This window comes from Protopterus annectens, chromosome 8.part0 (genome assembly GCF_019279795.1).
Source record: "Protopterus annectens isolate FY-2018-M chromosome 8.part0, PAN1.0, whole genome shotgun sequence".
NCBI classification, from domain to species: Eukaryota; Metazoa; Chordata; order Ceratodontiformes; family Protopteridae; genus Protopterus; species Protopterus annectens.
This window is the reverse complement of record NC_056741.1, coordinates 1777415211-1777437800: the sequence shown is the minus strand read 5'-3', so window position 1 is coordinate 1777437800 and position 22590 is coordinate 1777415211.

Genomic DNA, 22590 nt, shown 5'->3' with positions numbered 1-22590 from the left:
TGGTTGTTTAAGTGTTTGTGTAAACATTGTGCTTGAGGGTCTCTTCTATTTTGTTTTTACACAAGGAGGACTGGGTTTATTCATCTTGTAGGAGGAGGTGTTTGTCTGGTCTGTAGGAGTTAGGAAATGCACAAAAGGACTCACAGTGTAGTCATTTCATTTGCCAGGGGGCTCATTATTTGCTTTTCTGTTCTTTTTTTTTTTTTGTCCCCCTATGAATTTTGCACTTTTGTGTGGGTTAGCAGTGCCCTGCACAGTAACAAACACCTAAAAAGCAAAGTTTCACTGTAGGATTGTCCATAAAACTATAATTTGTAAAGCAGCAATATAGTGCAAATACCTTGTGTACCGCCAAGCGCAGAGCAGCTAGTTGGACATCAAGTAGCAATACCTACAAATTTAGTAGATTTCAGTATTGTGTAAGCATTAAAGTTAGTAGAATTTGCTACTGTTTAGCATAATTTGCCCCAATAAAACATTCTCATTAGTCTGCAACAAAGCACCCATAATAGCCTTCCAACGCATTACACCGCTCCTTTGTAGCTCACAAGTCAAAGGATTGGACAGTATGGACATGCAATTTCCTAACTTCTCTGTGGCCAGCTTGGTGGATATGGACTTTTTGACACAATGTAACAATTGTCTCAGGTTTACTGACAACCATTTAATCTTTAAAGAAGCAGCCACAGTATGCAAAAGTTGTACTTAATGACACTGGAGACTAAACTCTTGCATACAAGTGCACATTAGCCTGTTGAAATTAGTTACACAATACCCACCTCACATAGCACATAACAGATAGGCTAACACTTGTTGAGGCACTTAAAAGCAATCTTCCTAAGGAACAAAGATTGTGTAGAACATGAATTGTCAAAGCTATACCTCAGCAAGACCAAAGGCACTCAGAGAAAATAATACCTAACACCAGAAATAGCTGTCAGTCTCAGTAGAACTCCAAACACTAAACCCATTGTGACACCAGAGAAATACTGCAAGTCCAACTATCTGAATTTTGTGGATAGTTGTGTCATTTGTGAATATTAATATGATTCATATGCTTGTCTTACAAATGTGAGAGAACCATATGCTATGTGTATATTAAGCTACTGCTGCAGATTTGTGTGTTGAACTGTTTGTTATGTACTGAGCTTTAAGAATGTAACCATAGTGTACCCTACTGGAAAAGAACAGAAATTAATATGAACTATACCTGTGCAAATGTATGTTTTAATAGTAGAAGCTGGAACATACAGAGTTAACTTGCAAAACTTCAAGAAAATACGTTGAAAAGGATTGTGATATAGCTCAGTAAGCAGACCCAATGTCTAGAGCTGGAGGTTTTCCTATTGTCTTGAAACAAAAATAATTACTAGGTATCAAATGTAAAAATGTATAATTATTTTACAATTTCCATGTTCTGCAAACCTCTGAGATATATGTACTTCTCACATAGAGATGTTAAAAAATATGTTAGTTTCTGTTAGCCTGGGAAGGCTGGCAGGTGACAAAGAGTGATGTCATCTGAGCTAACCCAGCAGTAATGTTGATTATTAATTTAAGAACTCTCTCAGAGAAAGTCTGCTCATTTTGTATCTTGTCTTGGACCTAAAAACATTCACTCAGCACTTCTGCCTGCATGTTGCTTTGTAAGTAACATTTAGGCATAGTATTTCTTTTAGAAATAGATAGGAATATAGTAAGATCAGTTGAGATGTTTTCTTTATTTATTTGTAACTGTCCAGCAATGTTATTTTAAAATATTTCCTGTGATGTTGACGTATGTAGTCATTGTGTTGTGTTATTGAGTATTGCCTTGCTCTTTTTTTCTATTTATTATTAAATATATTTAAACCTTTTAATTGTGGCTGGTTTGGTTAGAGATATTTAAGCTCTTAGAGTACTTGCATATGCATTTGGGGACACTGTATAGGCCACTCACATAGCCTTAGTCTTGGTCACTCCTACCATTTGGATAATAGTAACATTACACAGTAGGATTGGACACTCTTTGGTAAGGGCCCTGTAGTAGCTGTTAAGTAAGAGTGGGCAGTTTGTACTTCCTTATAGTCTGAGCAGAAGGGGACATAGCTACAAAACCTGTGCCAGCCTTTCCAGGTGTGTGTGTGTGTGTGTGTGTGTGTGTGTGTGTGTGTGTGTGTGTGTGTGTGTGTGTGTGTGTGTGTGTATCAGCTACTTGAGCAGGAACACAAAGCACTGGTTGGACAGAGAATGTACTTGGCCACTCAGCTGAGATCTCACCCTATAGCTGTGCCAGTGGTGAGTCTTATTGGGGACCAGGAGAAAGAGTGAGAAACCACCCCCAGACTGACTCTGTTCTCTGTGTGGTTAAGGGAAATTGTACTTTTCTGTGTGTGTACTTATCATACTCTCAATGTGTACATCCCTCATTGGTGCTAGTGGTGAGGATTGAGGCTCCTTGATTACTGGGCCATGCAGGGGTGTCACATATTAATTGGTGGCAGTGGTGGGATATCCACATCTCATATTAATTGGGTGATAGTGGTGAGATAGCCACATCACATATTAATTGGCTTGTAGTGGTGTGGATATTGAATTCACGTAGCCTGTGTACAGTGGTCACTAAAGGTGTTTGTACTCTCAATCAGCCATGCAGTTAACATTCAGAGTTCATATCACAATTGTTTTATTTTTTTTCTTTGTTAGCTTAGAGAATGGCAAGCTGACAAGGATCCACTTGGCTGAGCTGTGCCAGGCCAAAGGACTGGTGCATGCTAACCTGACTAAAGCAGACATGATTGCAGCTTTAGTCACAGCTGCATCACAGAATGGCAACCAGGAGGACAATGAGACTGGCTGTGGAGATGGACAACTCTCAGAAAATGGACAGCTCAACCTTTCCACAGAGGACTTAAAAATCTATCTGGAGGTAAAGAGACTTGAGCTATAGGTCAAGCTTTTGGAAATAGAAGTAGCAAAGAAACTGAGACATCTGGAGGCTGAGGAAAATGAGAAACTGCAATGTCTAAAGCCTGAGGAAAATGATAAACTGTGACATCTGCAGGCTGAGGAGAATGACAGGCAGAGGCAACATGAAAAGGAGATGCTGACTCTTCGCCATAGTCATGGAGGTAATGGGGAAGGGAGTAACTGAATCCCAGAAGCTACAAAGGCCAGTACATTTCTTCCACAATTTACAGAGAGGGATAATTCTGATAGTTTCAGTCATATGTTTGAGGGGATATGTAAACACTGCAATGTTGACCAAGGGGTCTGGGTATGGTTCCTGACCCCCTTATTCCATGGTAAAGCTGTAGCTATCTCCAAATTGCCTGATACTGATTGTTTAAATTATAATTATAATGTTGTAAAGAACTGTTTGCTAGAATGTTTTAAGTTAACACCTGAAGCTTATAGGAAAAAATTTCATGAGCATAGAAGCAAGGCAGATGAAATGTATATGAATATGTTGATGAACTAAGCACTTATTTTCATAAGTGGGTAAATGGATGTCAGGTAATCACTTTTGATGAGCTGGCAGACCTTTTGTTGAGGGAACAAGCCCTTAGTACTTTGCCTAAGGACATGAGAATCTGGTTAGCTGATAGACAGTGCAATACTGTCAATGAGTTGGGGAAGAAGAGAGACCTATACCTAGCAAACAGGGCATCACTGCACAGGAAAGAAATGCACAGTGCTGCTCATGGGTCTAACAGAACCCATGGTAGACAGCCCAGACTGCCCTAACAGAGACTGCCAGTAGCAGGGGAAGCCACTAGTTCAGGTACACATCCAGACCCAAGGGTTAAACATTTTAAATGCAACCAGTGGGGCCATCTAGAATATAAATGTCCATGGAGGCAAGGTGGGGAACACAATGTGGGAGAGCCAGTAAGTGGGAATGACAAAATGCCAACAGTAGGTTGTCTCGAGACAACAAGGGTACCAAACTACCACAAGAGGTTATATCCTATTTTAGTGAATGGGAAAGAGGCCATGGCTAAGAGAGACACAGCCTCTGACCTAACCACTGTGAAGACTGCAATGGTTACAAAGGAGCACTACTTGCTTGGGCAGTCTATTCCAGTCAGAGCTTTAGGGGGACCCCATTCCAAATACCTTTGGCTAGGGTTTACCTTGACTGAGAGGGTGGAAAAGGAAGCCAGCAAATAGGTGTCTTTGAGGATATCCCTGCAGATGTCCTGATAGGGAATGACTTTGATAATGCAGTACTGTGTGAGCATGCAGTTACATGCAATCAGACTTGGAGACAAGCATGTGGGTCTGGTAGCTGGAAGAGACTCAGACAGACCTCAGACTTGCAGCCATGACTGGTGAGGTGATTACTTCAGGGAGGGAGCTACCCTGTAGCAGTGAGACTTAAGGTGATCCACAACTGCTTGTGGGTACTGATGTTCCCTTTGACAGAGTGACTGCAAGGGCAGAGATGAATAGTAGTATCCAGGCTGACAGTGAGGCACTGCTGTCATAGAATACAAAACGTCTTGTGGAAGGGGAGCTGGGAAGGATTGCAAATAGACAGGCTCAGCTCTCAAACCCTACATTACAGGGCCTGAGGAAGGTAGCTAGTAGGGCACCTGATTCTCAAGGGAAGGGGAATCTGTATACTGGGACAAAGGGTTGCTGTATAGAGAGTGGACCCCTGAGGAAGGGCTAGAGGGTGAGAAGATACAGCAGTTGGTAGTGCCCAGTGCCTACCATCTGGCACTTCTAGAAATCGCCAATGATATTCCCTTTGCAGGTCATATGGACATATAAATGTAAGAAGAAACGTATTATGCAGAACTTTTATTGGCCAGGGATTTCCAGAGATGTAACAGGGTACTGCAGGACCTATGAGCAGTGCCAAAAGGTAGGCAAGGCTGGAGACAAGGTGAAGGATTCTTTGATGCCTTTGCCTCTGATTGAGGAGCCATTTCAGAGGGTAGCTATGGATATTGTGGGGCCTCTTAATACCCCAAGCTCCACAGGGAAAAAGTATATCCTAGTGTTAGTAGATTATGCTACCACATACCCTGAGACAGTGGCTCTGTCTTTCATTGAGGCAGAAAATGTGGCAAATTCTTTCTTAGATATTTTCAGCAGGGTAGGATTTCCAAAAGAAATACTGACTGACAGAGGTACCAATTTCATGTTACACCTGCTGGCTTGTCTGTGGACGATCTATGGGGGTGAGGCATGTAAAGACCACCCCCCCTACAATACCCAGACTAATGGTCTTCTTGAGAGGTTAAACTCTACACCCAAGATGATGCTAAGGGCATTTGCAGACCAGGTTAAGAGGGAATGGGACAAATATTTGCCCCATCTGTTGTTTGCTTACAGAGAGTTTCCCCAGGAATCCACAGATTTTTCACCTTTTGAGTTGCTGTATGGGCATAGAGTGAGGGGACCTCTAGATTAGATTCAAGATGAGTGGGATGGTGTGTGAATCCCACAAGAAGTTTGTTGTGGCATATGTCCTAAACCTCAGGACAAGGCTCAGAGAACTCATGGGTGGCTTGGCTCAGGAGAACCTGGCAGAAGCCCAACAGCAGAAAAAGGTCTGGTATGACAGGGGTGCTTGAGCTAGAGTGCATGCTGTGGGGCAGCAGGTAATGGTTCTCATTCCTGTAAAACACAACAAGCTGCAGCTTGGGAAGGACCCTACAAAGTCGGAAAGAAGGTCAATGATGTTAACTACATGGTAAAACTGCTAGGCAGGAGGCAGGGGCACAAATTGTACCATGTTAACATGATGAAACTTTACCATGACAGGAAGGCCGTTGTGCTAAGTATTTGCTGTACAAGGCAGGAGGAGACTGAGGGGGATCTATGGCTACAAGGAGCCAGCCAGGAAAATCCCAAATTATTATGGTGGAGCCTAGAGTTGCAGGCATATGATGGGGCAGTGCAGTATGGTACTGGGGTCAGCAATGCCAAGGTAACTGGAATTTCAAGACAGGGAATGGGGTAAGGTATTTCCATATAGGCCCAACCCACTCAAGCAACATTTCTCAAGGGTCACTTAAAAAAACTAGCTTGAAATTATGGGGAGGGGAGAAATGTGACACCAGAGAAATACTACAAGTCCAGGTATCTTGAATTTTGGGGGTAGTCATGTGTCATTTGTAAATATTAATATGTTTTATATGCTTGTCTTACAAATGTAAGATAACTATATGTTATGTGTATGTTAAGCTACTGGTGCAGAAGTGCATGTTGAACTGTATGTTATGTACTGATCTTCAAGAATGTAGCCACAGTGTCCCCTACTGGAAAAGAACAGAAATGTATATAAACTATATACCTGTGCAAATATATGTTTTAATAGTATAAGCTGGAACATGCAGAGTTAACTTGCAAAACTTCAAGAGACTAAGTTGAAAAGTAAAGTGTTTTATGATTGTGTTACATCTCAGTAAGCAGGCACAATATCTAGAGCTAGAGGTTTTTCTGTTGTCTTGAAAGGGAAATAATTACTAGGTTTCAAATGTAAAAGTGTTTAATTATTTTACAACTTCCATGTTTTGCAAACTTCTAAGAGATATGTATTTTTCACACAGAGATGTTAAAAATTATGATAGTTTCGGCTAGCCTGGGAACTGAAGGCAGCTGACAAAGAGTGATGTCATCCAAGCTAACCCAGCAGTAATGTTGATTATTAATTTAAGAACTCTCTCAGAGAAGTCTGAGCATTTTGCATCTTGTCTTGGACCTAGAAACATTCACTTAGTACTTCTGCTTGTGTGTTGCTCTGTAAGTAAGATTTAGGTATAGAATCTCTTTTAGAGATAGAGATGAATATAGTAAGAGTAGTTTAGATGTTTTCTGTATTTATTTGAGACTGTCCTGAATGTTGTTTTAAAATATTTCCTGTGATTCTGAACTCTGTAGTCACTGTGTTGAGTTATTGGGCATTGTCTTGTTTTTTTATTATTTATTATTAAATATATTTAAACCTTTTAATTGTTTTACGCTCTGAGAGTACTTGCATATTTATTTGGTGACACTGTATAGACCACTCGAATAGCCTTAGTCTTACTCACACTTGCCATTTGGTAATAGTAACATTACACAGTAGGATGTGACACCCTTTGTTAAGGGCCCTGCAGTAGCTGATAAGTAAGGGTGGCTGGTGGCAGCTGGTACTACCTTACAGTATGGGCAGAAGGGGGCATATCTAGTAAATCTGTGCCATCCTTTTCCAGGTGTGTGTGTGTGTTTGTATATCAATCAAATCTCAAACTGTGTGCATGTGCGAGCTACTTGGGCAGGGACATGAAGCACTGGTTGGACAGAGGGGGTGCTGGAGGTCTTAGCTTGGCCACTTGACTGAAATCTCAACCCTATAGCTGTGCCAGTGGGGAGATAGTCAATATTATATTCCATTTCATGCCTGCAGTGCTCATTCTGTACAATGTCTTATCTCTTTCAAATTAAAAGCAAATAGTAAAAGACAGATTGTGCTCATTATTTTAATGTTACTTAATCATTGCACTAAATTTGTACCATCCAGTGTCACAATTAGGTGTAAATGTGAGAAAATTGTTTTACCTGTAAAAGTAAGACAAGTATTTAGTTTACTTCTTCATTTTAAAATAATTGCCTCAGTTTTAAGAGTATTGTATCTCTGAGCTTCAAACAGATTCTGTCCAGCCTGTTTAGAGTTAAGAATCTGACACCTTGTAACTAACTGCCTGGAAGTATGAACAAGTTAAATCAACACCAAAAAGCACTCAAATAAACCAAATAGTGTAGAAAACGATGCAAAAAGGTCTAAGAGCAAAGTTTTCAAGACAACTATTCCTCAATGCTTACAATACTCAATTAAAATCATCCCCCAGGATTCAATAAACTCTGTGTAGGTTCTATTCAGGGCATACATGAAGTGTTTTCTCATACACAATGTTGCTCATCACGCAGCATTGTGTCATGCATATTAAGGATGTGCAGCATGTGTATGCAATGCTTTGTGGCTCAAACCAGTGTTGCTGGCCGCAAAACCTCTCTCATGAATGTGGATCATACCTCTCAAACTTTTAGTGCAAGAAATCTGGGCAAATACTAAAATAATAGGTGGACAAAGGCCCAAAAATACTGACAGATTTTCAATATTTTTCTTATAAACTTAGAAAGTAGCTAAAATAATAAGATTTGTGTTAGCATACATTTTCTGAAGGATATGAAGTACAAAACTCAAATGTATGTCATTATGTAATGACTTCAGTTTTCAGTGCTTTTCCAGAAAATCACAAATTTTACAAGGAACAGCCAAAAATATGATGCAAACAGCTGGACATTCTGAAAAAATCTGGACATATGGGAGGTATGATGTGGATAGCATTTCTGTATAAGGTTGCTGGCCCAAAAGTGGATTGTAGGATGTAGGAGAGCATGGCAATTGCTTTTTGCTTACTTGAGTTTTTTTCATTAAAATTTGATTGGGGCACTGCTATATATATTTTACCTCATTTCAACTATGTCTACATTTTTGTTTTGAGGGCAGTGTTTGCACGATGCACTGATTAACAGAAACATATTTGGCAGTGCTCATCTGGTTTGCTTGAAGTGAGGCAGTGGACCACCCTGGTTGTAGACAGGACCCAGACAGACACAAACATCAACTGGTTGCATTCAGTTAATACTACCGGTCATAATGTAAACATGGTAAATGGCGTTGCCATGCGATTAAAAGAAAACACTTTACAATGAACAGTAAGATAGGGAATGTCATGTCACTACTCCTATGACAGCAGGTGTTAAGTGTAGGTCTGGAGGGAAAATGGTCTGGGGTTCTAGTACAGAGTGTGCAAATTTTGTTTTACTGTTGTGACATTACATATTATAGCAATGAAATGCAACATACACAACTATTTTCTCAACCTTCTTGTGGTAACAGCTGTAAGTGTAGGGCCACTATACACATGGTCCATTTGATAAACATATTTACACATGCATACATACATACAAATATTTCAAGCACGGGCATTAATGCCCTTCTAGCTTGCCAACATACCAAAACACTTGTTCCCATAATAAGTATCCAAGCTGTTCTTAAACATATCTAAACTATTACTTGCTTTAATGTAATTAGGTAGTCTGTTCCATGCATCGGCTACTCTGTCAGAGAATCAATTAGTACACTTTTCATTCCTATAGAATCTTCTACATAGATTGTCTTATGATTCTCTGGTACTTTTTGATAACCCCAAACATTCCCAGAGGCAGTTGTCTCTAAGTGCCCTATATACCTGAATAAGATCTCCTCTTGGATATCTGCAAGAGACACTGTAGAAGTTCAGATATTTTAGTCTTTCATAATAACTTAAATTTTCACATCGATGGATGCCCTTGGTATATTTCTGCTGTACTCTTTTTAGTCTACTCATGCTTGTTTTCTTATAGGGTTTCCATATTGTTATTCCATACTCAAGTTTGGTTCTAATGTAATTAACAAACAATGACTTCATTATTTTTGATTTCCTAGACTTTATAAATCTTTTTATATAACCTATAGTTATAATTATCATTAACCAATTGGTTGACATGATTAGAAAAACTCATAGCTGAATCTACCCGTATACCCAGGTCCCAAAACACTTGTTCCCATAACAAATGTCCAGGCTGTTCTTAAAAATATCTAAACTAGTACTGGCTTTAGTATAATTAAGTAGTTTTTTCCATGCATCGGCTACTCTGTCAGAATCAATTAGTAATCTTTTCATTCCTATAGAATCTTTTTTGATTTCTCCAAGTTTTTTGGGTTTCTAATGCCATGACGGGAATGGACCCCATTCCTAAGTCAGAGTACGATTAAAGTTCATGAAATTAGTATTATTTCACTTTTTGTTGTTAGCCAAAAGTGCTCTTCGCAGTACCCACAATGTGCCCAGCAATGACACCTTCTGCAATTCATACAGTGTTACATGAATTGGTAACATATCTAAATATGATTGTAAATTCTTTTTTATAAGACCAGTTGCTCCTACTACTATTGGAACTGTCTGGGTATCTTTCTTCTACATGGATCTCATTTCTGCCTGCAGATCAAGGCATTTTATGACTTTGTGTCTCTCTGTATGCAAGACACTATAGTCACTAGGTGTAGCAATTTCAATGATCAATGCTACTTTTGTCTTCTTTTCTTGGATCACTATGTCCGGTTTTCTAGCATCTATCTTTTGGACTGTTGGTATTGGGTGATCCCATGTGATGTAAACTTCATCTTTTTCTATGATCCTCTGTGACTCATGTTTCCAATGTTTTTCAGCCACTTCAGTACCATAATGTTTGCACAATCTCCAGTGTAACAATCTCGCCACAGTATTATGCCTTTCGGTATACAGTCCCTCTGCCATTAGAGCATCACAACCAGCAATAAGATGTGTAACTGTTTCCAACTCGATTCCACAAAACCTAGATATGTCTGCTTCTCCCACATGTTCAATGGACTTAGTAAACCAGCGTGTACGCAGCCCACTATCTTAGGGCTGCCAATATTAACCTTTCATTTCTTGATGTAAATTCACCTCTCCTTAACCATTCCTGCATTCGTTCTTGATCAACATGAGGCTCTTCCAGAAGTTTTTATACTTACAGGTTGATAGATTTGTACTAGGCTAACTGCCCTTGTGGGCCATTTTAAGTCCAGTCAATTACCCCATGTGAAAATCAAACCCTGCATTTTGTGTCTGCAAGGTGAACGCCTTAACCATTATGCCAACCTCTCACCCCTATATTTATGTTTTTTCCACATTTCTTGCCTTCTCATCTGATCCGTCACCTTATATTCTTTCTTTTCTTTTTTAGCACGTTCAGTTTCTGTCTGATTTTTATCCACTTCTGGTTTGATTTCCATTCCTGCTTGATGTTGATATGCTTCTGCTAAATTAAGCAGAGATGTCATCTTAGATTTATTCTCCTCATGTTTCAAAACTTTCACCACATTTGGATCTTGTGAGGTCAATAGATATGTGTGGAGTCCCACAATTGCAGATCTATACATGTAATCAATTTCAAGAAGGCCCATCCCTCCTTCAGAACGGGGGATATATAATCTTGGTATACAATGATTTTTTTAAATCATTTGGTGAGCATGAAGCGTCCTTCTTGTTTTGATATCCAATCTATCCAACACTTTTTGGCGCCAGTCAATCACTCCAAAACTATAAGTTAGGACAGGAAGAGCAAACTGATTTATAGCTTGGATCTTGTTCCTAGGTGTCAATGCTGTTTTCAGGATTAATTTAAGTCTTCTAAAGTACTCCTTACTAAGCCTTATTAACATTTGTTCATGTTTTATTGCTGATCCTTCATCAATTCCCAAGTATCTATACCCCCCTCTTCCTCAAGTTCTTTTATATCACATTCTTGTCCCAAACTGATGTTTTCCTGGTGCTGCAATTTTCCCTTTTTTAAAGGTTGTTTTTGCACATTTATCAAGACCAAATGACATTCCGATATCATCTGAAAAAGTTTTGACAACCTGCAGCTGTGCTTTCAGTTCCTCATCTGATGAGCTATACAATTTTAAATCATCAAAAAAGAGAAGATGATAAGTTATTAGACTTTGTTGTTTTCTAGAAGCCAAATTGTAGCCATGGCCTAGGCTGTTAACTAAGCAGCTTAATGGGTTAATGGCAAGGCAGAATAACAAGGATGACAGAGAGTCACCCTGGAATACCCCCCTTTGAATTTTTATCACTGGGATAATAATTTGTCCTTTATCATGGTTTAATTGCAAAGTGGACTAATGTAATCAGTCAGTGTAGGGTGTATATTATACATTTTAAGCACTCGTTTATCCATGAATGTGGGATACTATCAAATGCTTTTTTTGCAGTCAATCCATGCCATATTTAGGTTCTTCCCCTTCTTACAATTCTCCACTATAACTTTGTTTAACAACAAATGGTCCTTTGTTCCATATGACTTTCTTTTATTGCCCTTTTGTTCTACTGCCATAATTGAGTTTTCTTCTAAATGACTATAAACTCTGTCAGCATCAATTCCCATGTATAGTTTGTATGTTGTAGGAAGACAAGTTATTGGTCTATCATTTTTAAGGTAGCTTGCAGGTTCACTCAAGTAAGAGCATTGTTTTTCCTGTTGTTAACCAGTGTGGTATGTGTTCGGGGTGCATATATAAATAATTCTTATTCATGGCTAAATCATCATGCAAAGAAGTTAATACTTAAGCCAAAAGTTAGGTACTGCACCTGGGCCCGGGGTTTTCCAGTTAGAGGCTTTTCTCAACTTTATTTCAATCTCCCTAGTTGTTATTTCATCCCATTTCATATCCTTTACCTTTAAACGTCTTATTCTCTCTTTTACTTCTTCTATCCATTTAGCATCTTTGTTATGTTCCACAGGATCTTCATAGATACGTCTCCAAAATGTATCTACTTCCTCTTTTTTTGGCTGTTTATCTAGTCCTTTTATCTTATTTCCCAGTTCTCTAAAACTTTTTTTGGGTCATCAATAATTTGTTTATTTTGTGTTTTTCCCTTATATTTATCTTCTTATCATCTAAGTCTTTCTGCCTGTTTTGTAATTTTTAGTTTGTTATATCCAATAGTGCATAATAAATCCTTGTCTGTTCTAATACCACGCATTGCTTTTATGACATCTATCTTTCTTCATATTTTCATTGATCTGTTCCCGCTTCTATAATCTTCTAACAATGATACTTCTTGTCTTAGCTGCTTTATAGTTTTCTCTATTCGATATTTCCATGATGGTATTCGATGTTGCTCCCTCTTTTCACTCGCTATCCTATGTTCCTGTGGTAGAACTTTATCAGTTATTAATTTAGCAGCACAGTAATATATTCTGTTTACATTTGTTATATTGCATGGGTCTCTATGGACAGTGGTAATTACTGTGTTCATTTGTTTTATCAAGCTTCTGACTTTTGGGGTTTTATTAACCTTCTGCAGTCTATTTCTCTCACTGATCTTGATATATCTATCTTTGTCTATTAAATCAAGCAACTCTTCTCTTAACTCCTTTTCTTCCATACTGAGGGTACATCCCTTGTTTTCCATTTCCTGTGGACATTCTATAGAAAGTTCTATAGCATCTTCCTGTGGCACATTCCCTTCAATTTCATCCTGTGTCTTCTGTTGTTCTGTCATATGGGAACTCACTGGCCTATCACTCCTCAACATTGACTGCATCAGAGTTTCCACAGTTTTCCTTGCTGTCTAGCTTCAAATGAATGTTTATACTGATTTCTTGTGGAAGGCTCCAAAAGATCTTGATATGGCACCTGACCAGTTACTTCCTGTTCCACTGGTTTCCCCTTAATTTTGATATCCATTGCTCTATCCTGTTGTGGTGCTTTTTGCATTTGATTTTCTACACTGAATCCTTCTCTTTGCAACTGTTCCATTACTTCAATTTCTATTTCTTTGACTTCTCCATTACTCATCTCTTTTTCTACTTTTCCTCTTAGTCTTTTTATTTTTTGTATTGTAAAGTTTTCCATATCCAGATTCCTTTGCCTATATTTTTCTTCAAATATCTTTGGTGCTGCTCTTTTTGTATTAGTTTTGCTTTCTCCTTTACATAAATATTACACCATATTAAATATCTTTTCCTTTCCTCTGTTCATATTTATTCTTCACATGTCTCCTGGTCTTCTTGCTTTCCCTTATTCTGGGGACATACTCCAGCATACTGTGAATTAGTCTGTCTTAGACCTTCTGCATTAAATCCTTCACTTTGCAGGCACTCCATAACTTCAGCTTCTATTTCTTTAACCTTTACTTTACTAATCATCTTTTCTACATTATGTTTTTGTGTTATTAATCTTTTTATTGTGAAATTTTCCATATCTGGATGCCTTTGCTTTTATTTCTCTTTGAATACTTTTGAGACTGCCTTCTCTATATTAATTAACTTGGCTTTCTTCTTTGCATAAATATTGCACCATATCAAATCTCTCTTTCTTTCCCATGCCCATATCTCTTTTTTAGCTTTTTCAAATATCTCTAAGTTTTGTTGTTTATATTTTTTCACTTCCTCAAAGGCTTCTTTTTCCAAAGAGATCAAAGTTTCTTGATCTATATACTGTTTTTCAAAAATCTGTTGTATTAATGAACACAGATTTTTATCTGAAGCTTCTGACAGTTTTTCCTGCGAAAGTATTTTTCTTTCCTCTAATTTCTCTCTTAATTATTTTGTATATCTTGTATCCAGAAATTCTGGGCTTCTTGCATAATAATAACAATACATAATTTATTTCTTATCCTCAATAGTCCACTGTATCATCTTTATGGCTCTTTTTTGGCCAATCAATTTTTGTCCTTTTTGTGGACTGCTACTTCCTTCTACAACAGGGGGGACAGACAGACACAAACATCAACTGGTTGCATTCAATTAATACTACTGGTCATGACGTAAACACAGTAAATGGCGTTCCCCTGCAATTAAAAGCAAGAACTTTACAATGAATAGTAAGATAGGGAATGTCATGTCACTACTCCTACGACAGCAGGTGTTAAGTGTAGGTCTGGAGGTCAAATGTTCTGGGGTTCTAGTACAGAGTGTGCACATTTTGTTTTACTGTTGTGACATTACATATTATAGCAATAAAATGCAACATAAACAACTGTTTTCTCAACCTTCTTGTGGCAACAGTCGTAAGTGTAGGGCTACTATACACATGGTCCATTTGATTAACATATTTACACATGCATACATACAAATATTTCAGGCACGGGCATTAATGCCCTTCTGGCTTGCCAATACACCAAAACACTTGTTCCCATAACAACTGTCCAGGCTGTTCTTAAAAGTATCTAAACTAGTACTTGCTTTAATGTAATTAGGTAGTCTGTTCCATGCATCGGCTACTCTGTCAGAGAATCAATTAGTACACTTTTCATTCCTATAGGATCTTCTACATAGGTTGTCTTATGATTCTCTAGCACTTTTTGATAATCCCAAACATTCCCAGAGGCAGTTGTCTCTAAATTCCCTATATACCTGAATAAGATCTCCTATTACATATCTATAAGAAACACTGTACAAGTTCAGATATTTTAGTCTTTCATAATAACTTACATTTTCACATACATGGATGCCCTTGGTATATTTCCCCTGTACTCTTTCCAGTTTATTCATGCTTGTTTTCTTATAGGGTTTCCATATTGTTATTCCATACTCAAGTTTGAGTCTAATGAAACTAACAAACAATGACTTCATTATTTTTTATTTCCTAGACTTTATAAATCTTTTTATATAACTTATAGTTATAACTATCATTAACCAATTGGTTGACATGATTAGAAAAACTCATAGCTGAATCTACCCATATACCCAGGTCCTTAAATGAGTCTACAGTTTCAATCACTGTGTGCTGTGTTAAAAATTCATCTTTCAATTTATGTCTCCCAAATCTCATATGATTAGTTTTTGATGTATTTATCAGCATATTATTCTCCTGTGCCCAAATGGTCAATTTAGTCAAGTTATTTTGCAGACATGCCTTATCTGTAACACATGCAATCAGTTTACCCAATTTCAGGTCGTCTGCATATAGACAGTAGAACACCTCAGATGAAAAAGTTAGGTCTGAAAAATACAATCTAAAGAAGTAAGGGTCTAGGACAGAGCCCTGTGGGACACCCTGACTGTAACCAAGATTTCACATGTCCAGTTATTGTATATTTGCCATGTCCAATTTGTAAGCCACACAGCTATCCAGCATATCAAGAGTACATCAACACCTAGTTGTACTAATTTATTGATCAGTGTTTTACATATGACCCTGCCAAATGGTGAAGTTAAATCTATATAAATTACATACAGCACAATTCTTCATTCATAGCTGTTATTATATTGTTATAGAAAATCATGTTACATGTGATAATAGATCTGTTTTCAACATATGCATGCTGATATATGGTTTCAAGTCCCAACCTATCCAGTTCTGACAATAACTTATCCAATATTACCTTATCCATTATTTTTCCACAACATGAAAATAGACTTAAGGGTTCATAGGTTCATAGGTTGGTACTAGGCTATCGGCCCTAAGGCCTATGCAAGCCTAGCCATAACATTTCCCTGGAAATTTCTTCCCGCAATATTTACTTCTCTGGGCCCCTGTCTAGCAGGGTGACTGACATGATCCCCAGGGTGAATATCTCCCATCCAATCATCAAGGTTCCTTTTGAAGAGGGCCAATGAGGCGCTCTGCTTGACATGTATGGGCAGTCTATTCCAGAGTATGGGGAGTCTCTGGGTCAGGAACCTATCCCTCCAGCATGTTTTGTTCATTGTGATGATAAGGTTTAGATCCCTGGAGCGTGTGGCTCTGAGGGATTGGGATTTCTTTAAGTGGAGCATATGCAATAGCTCAGGGTTTGACATGGCCTTGTATGTTAAGCAGAGATCGCCTCTGAGTAGACTATATGCCACAGAGTATAGCTGGAGTTTTTTTAGACAGTCAGCATATGGCATCTGCTTTATGCCTGTGATTCTTTTAGTGAGGTATTTCTGTGGCCTTTCCAGCTGTTGCAGATGTCTTATGATGTACATACCAAATGGAGCATTATACTCTATAATGGGTCTAATGAGGAATGAGTACAGTGGGACAATGACCTCTTTTTTTCTGGATGAAAAGCCCTTAGTGATGAGGTGTGCCACATAGAAAGATTTCCTGACTGTTGTGGCGATGTGGTTATTGAAAGTGAGACCACTGTCCACTTGTGTCCTTAAGTCTCTCATCACACTTTTGATGTTTAGTGTCCTGCCACCTATGTGGTAGTTCATGGGTACATGTTTTTTTCCAAAGGGGATAACTATACATTTCTTGGCATTAAGCTCGAGCCCATGGCTCTGGCACCAGGCATCTGTTTCTGTAAGGCCCTTTTGTATATACTGTATTATCTATATGACTCTGGGTTTGTCCTACTCCCCTTTCCCTTTCAGACAGACTTAATAAGTGCATGTCTCCAATCTTGAGGAATCTTCCCATATTTATATGACTTAGTGAATAACAGATATAATGGTACTGTGAGTTCTTGTTTGTGTTCTTAGGTCATTGTTGCTAATTCCGTCTCCTCCCTGTGTTTTGTTTGGATCCAGTTTGTTCAGTTTTTTTTCAATATAATCTAATTTGATTCCAGTATATGGAGTTAACTGGATGTTACTCGGACAACTTATCACCCCTTTTGTGAAGCCAAGCTGTTTTGCATACAATTTTGCAAATATATCTATAATCTGTTGTGTCTGAGAATACATTTTAGAATCTGCACATAGTTTATCAGTTTGTGTGCCTTTACTCTTTCCACATCTTATGTATCTATAAAAAGGTTTCCTATTATGCTCAATATCGTTATATAAATTTTCTTCAAATTGTTCCTGATTTTGCCTTACACTATGCTCAGTCTGTTTATCCAGCTTGTTTATTTCAGTTTTCAAAGTTGTAATTCGACCTCTCTTCCATTTCTATTTATATTTTATTTCTTACCTCAATCAGGTATCTTGTTTTTATGGAAATATATTTCCCGATGTTGTCTACCTAGATGCTGATGTTAAAATTTTTTTTCATTTTTTTGCACTGAAACAATTTCTCTTTCAAAACTTTCCACATTCCATCTGCGGTTTTTCCACTGAACACCTCCAGTTAGTTTTACCCAGTGACTGTTTTGCTTCCATATAATCTTTAATTAACCTTCTGTGCATTGGCTTAGATTTTAGTTTGGCAGAATTATCTGGCAACAAATTAACCTTTATAACCTCATGATCACTGGACATCAATGATGGTAAAACTGGAACACAAATAGTGTCTAGTATATTCCGTCTCCTGGTAGGTTTTTTTACAATCTGAAGCAATTGTTGTTCCTGAATATACACTGTGAATAATTTCCTTACTAACATTGTTGAATCCATATTATTCCAGTCTGTTTCTGGTAAATTAAGTCCCCAGCTAATATTATTCTTCCATCTTGTGTTTCATGCAAGAAATGTATGAATTCCTACACAAGTGCCTATATATCAAATAACCTTGAAATTACATTGCTTGCCACTGTTGTGCATCTCTTACCATCATGAAAACACATTACTGGCCAGTGTGCATCCTCGATTACTATGTTTGCATAATGCTAAGAGATGCGCAATGTTTTCAAATGTTGCAAAACCAAAAAGTGAGCACTCTCAGTAAGTGAGATACTTACAATTGGTGGGAAAACATTAGGATACAAAATGCAGTTGGTGGGAAGTTATCATTCTACATTGGGCTTGAGCTATGATAGACATGTCTGGTGTTTCTGATGAGGGAGTGTGCTTCTGAGCATGGAGGTGGGATGTTCAGAAGTTGAAATGTTTGGACTCCTAGTTAAGGAGCATGTGCCCCAGTTGCTGCAGTGGGACTGTTTAGGCACAGAATACAGTCTGAAGCCTGGAATAGTATAGCCAGGGTTTTTGCCCAGTGCTACAGGTATCCCCACACTGGTGAAAAATACTGACATCACTTTAATGACCTCCAGAGGAGGAAGTGGGATAACCTCAACCACTGGATCAGGGAATTTAGTATGAGGGACACCCCAAATATGTGTAAATATCAATTACAGTGACTAATTGTAAGAGTTAAAAGTTGGATATAGTCAAGACTAGTATTCATAATGGTATTCTGTTCTGTTCTGTTTTTTTCCACAGCTTCCACAGAGCGAGCATTGAACATGATGTCCCATGCTCCTCGTTTAAGGATGTGAGAAACGTATGCCCCAGGATTCATGAAGCTCGGCGCAAGGCTGGCGTTAGGCTTGCACCGACCATGTGACGTGAAGATGGCACAGTAGTGCCAAATGCATATTAATGAAGGCGTGCTGCCGCCACAACCACGTGCATAGGAAACGAGCGCGAGTGCACAGGGTGTGTCGAAGTGCCACATGGAGGCATGGAAATGTCAGCTGTCGACGTGCAACCTAAAATGCTTGCATATAACAATGTGCATGCAATAGTAATCACATCTGTCAGTGTCCGTGGATACTGAAACGTATGCAAAGCATGCAAGACAGTTCCTGCGAACACAAAATGAAGAAGCAAACACAAATGCACGGTAGGAAATAACGGGTCCCCATCCCTCGAACAAATGACATTGAAAACCGTGTGCCCGTAATCCAACACAGTGTAGATAGTTATACCAAGTGGAAGTGAAACACATCATGTTAGTGCGCCGCCAATAGCTACTTCCAGCCCAATGGCCAGGATCACCAGCTGTCCCACATTGTGAGGGAGAGTACACAGCTGGGCAGATGTGTCCATAACAAAACCATGATAAATGTAAATATCTAGCAACCGTATGACAGAATTATATCCCACAACGCATGTAATAGTCACATACAATAGGTATGTCCGTATTTAACATACCATATGTGACAGGAAATAGAATAAGCATGAAAACGAAACAGAAGGAGCATATAAACTGCTACAACAATAAGGCAACATGTAGGCTTAAAGGAACAGTATTATCCATAGCATTGACTGTGGGTAGGTGTTGCCCAGTACAATCGGATATGTGTCCGGAATATATCCCATCCTGGACATAGGAAAATGTGGCATCCTACCAATGATCAGAGCAGTCGGCCAAAATCCGCACATATGCAGTCGTACTTGTCAGGATGTGTCACAGTTGAACGGGTATTACCCGGGTGTACCAACCATGTCATGAAAGTTAAGTATGGGCATGTACCTATGTGCGTGATGTATAGCATGTGGAAGGTGAAACATGCCAGGGTAGTCCACACAACCATACAGGTACCTGACATATGTAGTGTATGCAATGTGTTACCCTGACCTTGTCATAGGCCATCAACCAAAGCAGTGATGGATGTAGTGTCAGGAATATGTGTGTGGGGGGGATGGGTAATGGTATAATCCTCAAAGGCGAGACTGTGTCATATGCAGAATAGGTGAACTGGAGGTGTATGAGGGAGCAGTGGGTGAATCAGAAAGAAACATAAAGGACATGTATACACATCTGCAATACAACCTGACAGGCCATACTGTAGAACAGAATCCCACAAACATATGAATATTAAAATGTGCGATACAAATGTACAGAAATGTCACCGACACATACCCACAGATTGGTCCTGATGGAACCGGCCAATTCAAATGCAACACACCTGGATGCATAATGGAATACCCATCATCCCCTCCACAGCACACAACCCGCCCCCATACCTGAACGTCCACAAAATCCAGCCATACTTGGCCTACTAGCTTGGCGCAGCCACATCTACACATACTGACCACTACTCATATGTAGTAGGCAGTGTCACCCTAGGCAGTTTCAGGATTGCAAACTATGTATCCCTTGCATGTAAAACCCCCAGCACATTTTCGTAAAGCCAAAAGAATGGTCGGTATTGGTCTTGTTAAATTTTTGGATATCCCTCATGGGATAAGTAACTTGTGTAAACATCAGAATGGGTATCAAGACACGATGTCCAGTCCTGTAGACATCTGGACACAAGTTGGAATGTGCGGTAGTGGTGCACGAGACTGTCAAGCCCTAGATGGTCATGCAGAACCTACTACTCAGGATCAAACACCTGCCCGTGGCACACGTGTCCCGACATGAATAATCGAGAGAATATATTGTACACATTCGCATAGTGGCAGTTGGAAATAGGGTGATGAAGGCATTGACGTAAACAGGATACCCCCTGATCCACCGTGTGGGGGACAGTCACTGTGTGGGTAGGTGTGTCCTGACCAACAATGATACAATGCCAAATGTTCTGTGATTGTAGGAAATAACTATGTACCATACTGCATGTAATAGTTGCCTAAAGCAGTCATGTCAGGATAGAAAATACATAATTCATACAAGAAACAGACTAACAACTAAAGTGCTAAAGGTATAGGCTCACAGCTAGGAAAAAATGAATGTTCTAAACCTGCACTTACCATGGGTATGTGTTGGCCTAAGCAATCTGGTGTCCCCAGAATATATCCCAACCTGTACATATGACAATGTGTCAACCCTACCAATGGTCAGAGCATTCGCACAATAACTGGCCAGTCTCTTAATCACTCACAAAGCCAGTGACCTTTGGAGGAAAGGTGTTGAATGAGAATGACTAATTACAACAATTAAGAGTAATAGACCCATTTAACTGCAGAAAATTAGTAGTAATACGAATCTGTCAACACGTTCCAAGTTAATAGTACTAATATGGTAGAAGTGTCTGTGATTGTCCCTGATTTGTCATAGCCTTGTCCCTGTCACTGTAGAAACTAGTCCCCAAGTATCACAGAGGTCCATACACATATGTACACCAACCAACTGTCACATTTGTTGACAGAACTATTGCATACGTGTAGTGAATTTATAACTGATGTCCAGAATAATATTCATTGTATCTATAAATTAATGAAAGAGTCAAATGTGAAGGGAAACACGTGGATATGTCCGGACCACTGATGTATGCATGCCTGGCCGTCCTGTGTTTCAGTGTGTGAGCATGCCCAGTATGACTGTTATGCATGTTGTCGACCGACATTACCGTCATATCGTCATGTGTGTGAGCATGCCAAGTATGGTCAACTGTATCGTATGTGTCACATGTCCAGATAGTCAGGACTGTGTTGCCGACCCCTCCGTTCCACACAGACAGGTGTCATGCTGTGTCTGCAGGGTAGCTAATAGTCATGTGACATTGACAGTTGCTACATGTCTGCATAGCGTGGGGGGAGACATCCAACTACATCCACAGTCCTACACAGCACTGTGGGTGGCACACATGACTCTCACATGTGCAGGTTGGACGGGGGCACAGCTGACAGTTGTACACATCTGCCACTACTGTACTGGTATGCCAGGTACTCCATTTCAGTGTGTGGACCTACCTAAATTGCTGGTTGGAGGGATGCCAATGTACGTCAGATCCCAGCTTTAAATACCAGCATAGTGGTGTTGGATGTCCTAGCTTTCACAACCTACATCAAACTGCCTGGCCTGCTGTAGTCTGTGTGTGTCTTTGGGGGTTGGGGTCATTCATTGGGCATATCCATAGGCCATTGTATATCATTTGTCTGTATTGGTCCACACCTGTCCAGCTGCATGGAACATGTGTGGGATGTACGGACACACATCATGTTCAGCCCATAATCTGCAGTGGGTTAGGACACCCTGTGTACTACTGGCTACCCTTGTGACCCCTGCATGTGCTACAGATGTCATGGTGCCACTATGGACATGTACTGTCTGCTGCCCTAACATTCGGCCACCAAAGTCTCTTGTATGCTCACATACATACCATAGCAATGGGTAAATACACATTCTAATACAACTGCCAATTGTTAGGTCGATAGACGTACCCTGGGGGTGTTTTGGACCTGAGGACAGTGCTGGAGGGCTGCCTATGTTGGATGCACACAGTGCACGTCCTATGCATGGCTGAGCACAGATAGTGTCATGTTTGGAATCCATTGTACTGTGTGCGGGTCAGAGAGGGGAAATCCGTGGGTACCTACTGTGTCAGTGCATATGCCTTGTGTTGTCTCTTTGCCAAGGGCAGGTCATACTGTGCACGGCCTTTTGCCGACTGGGCCTTGCTCAGGTAGTTCCTTCGCCAAGTCACACTG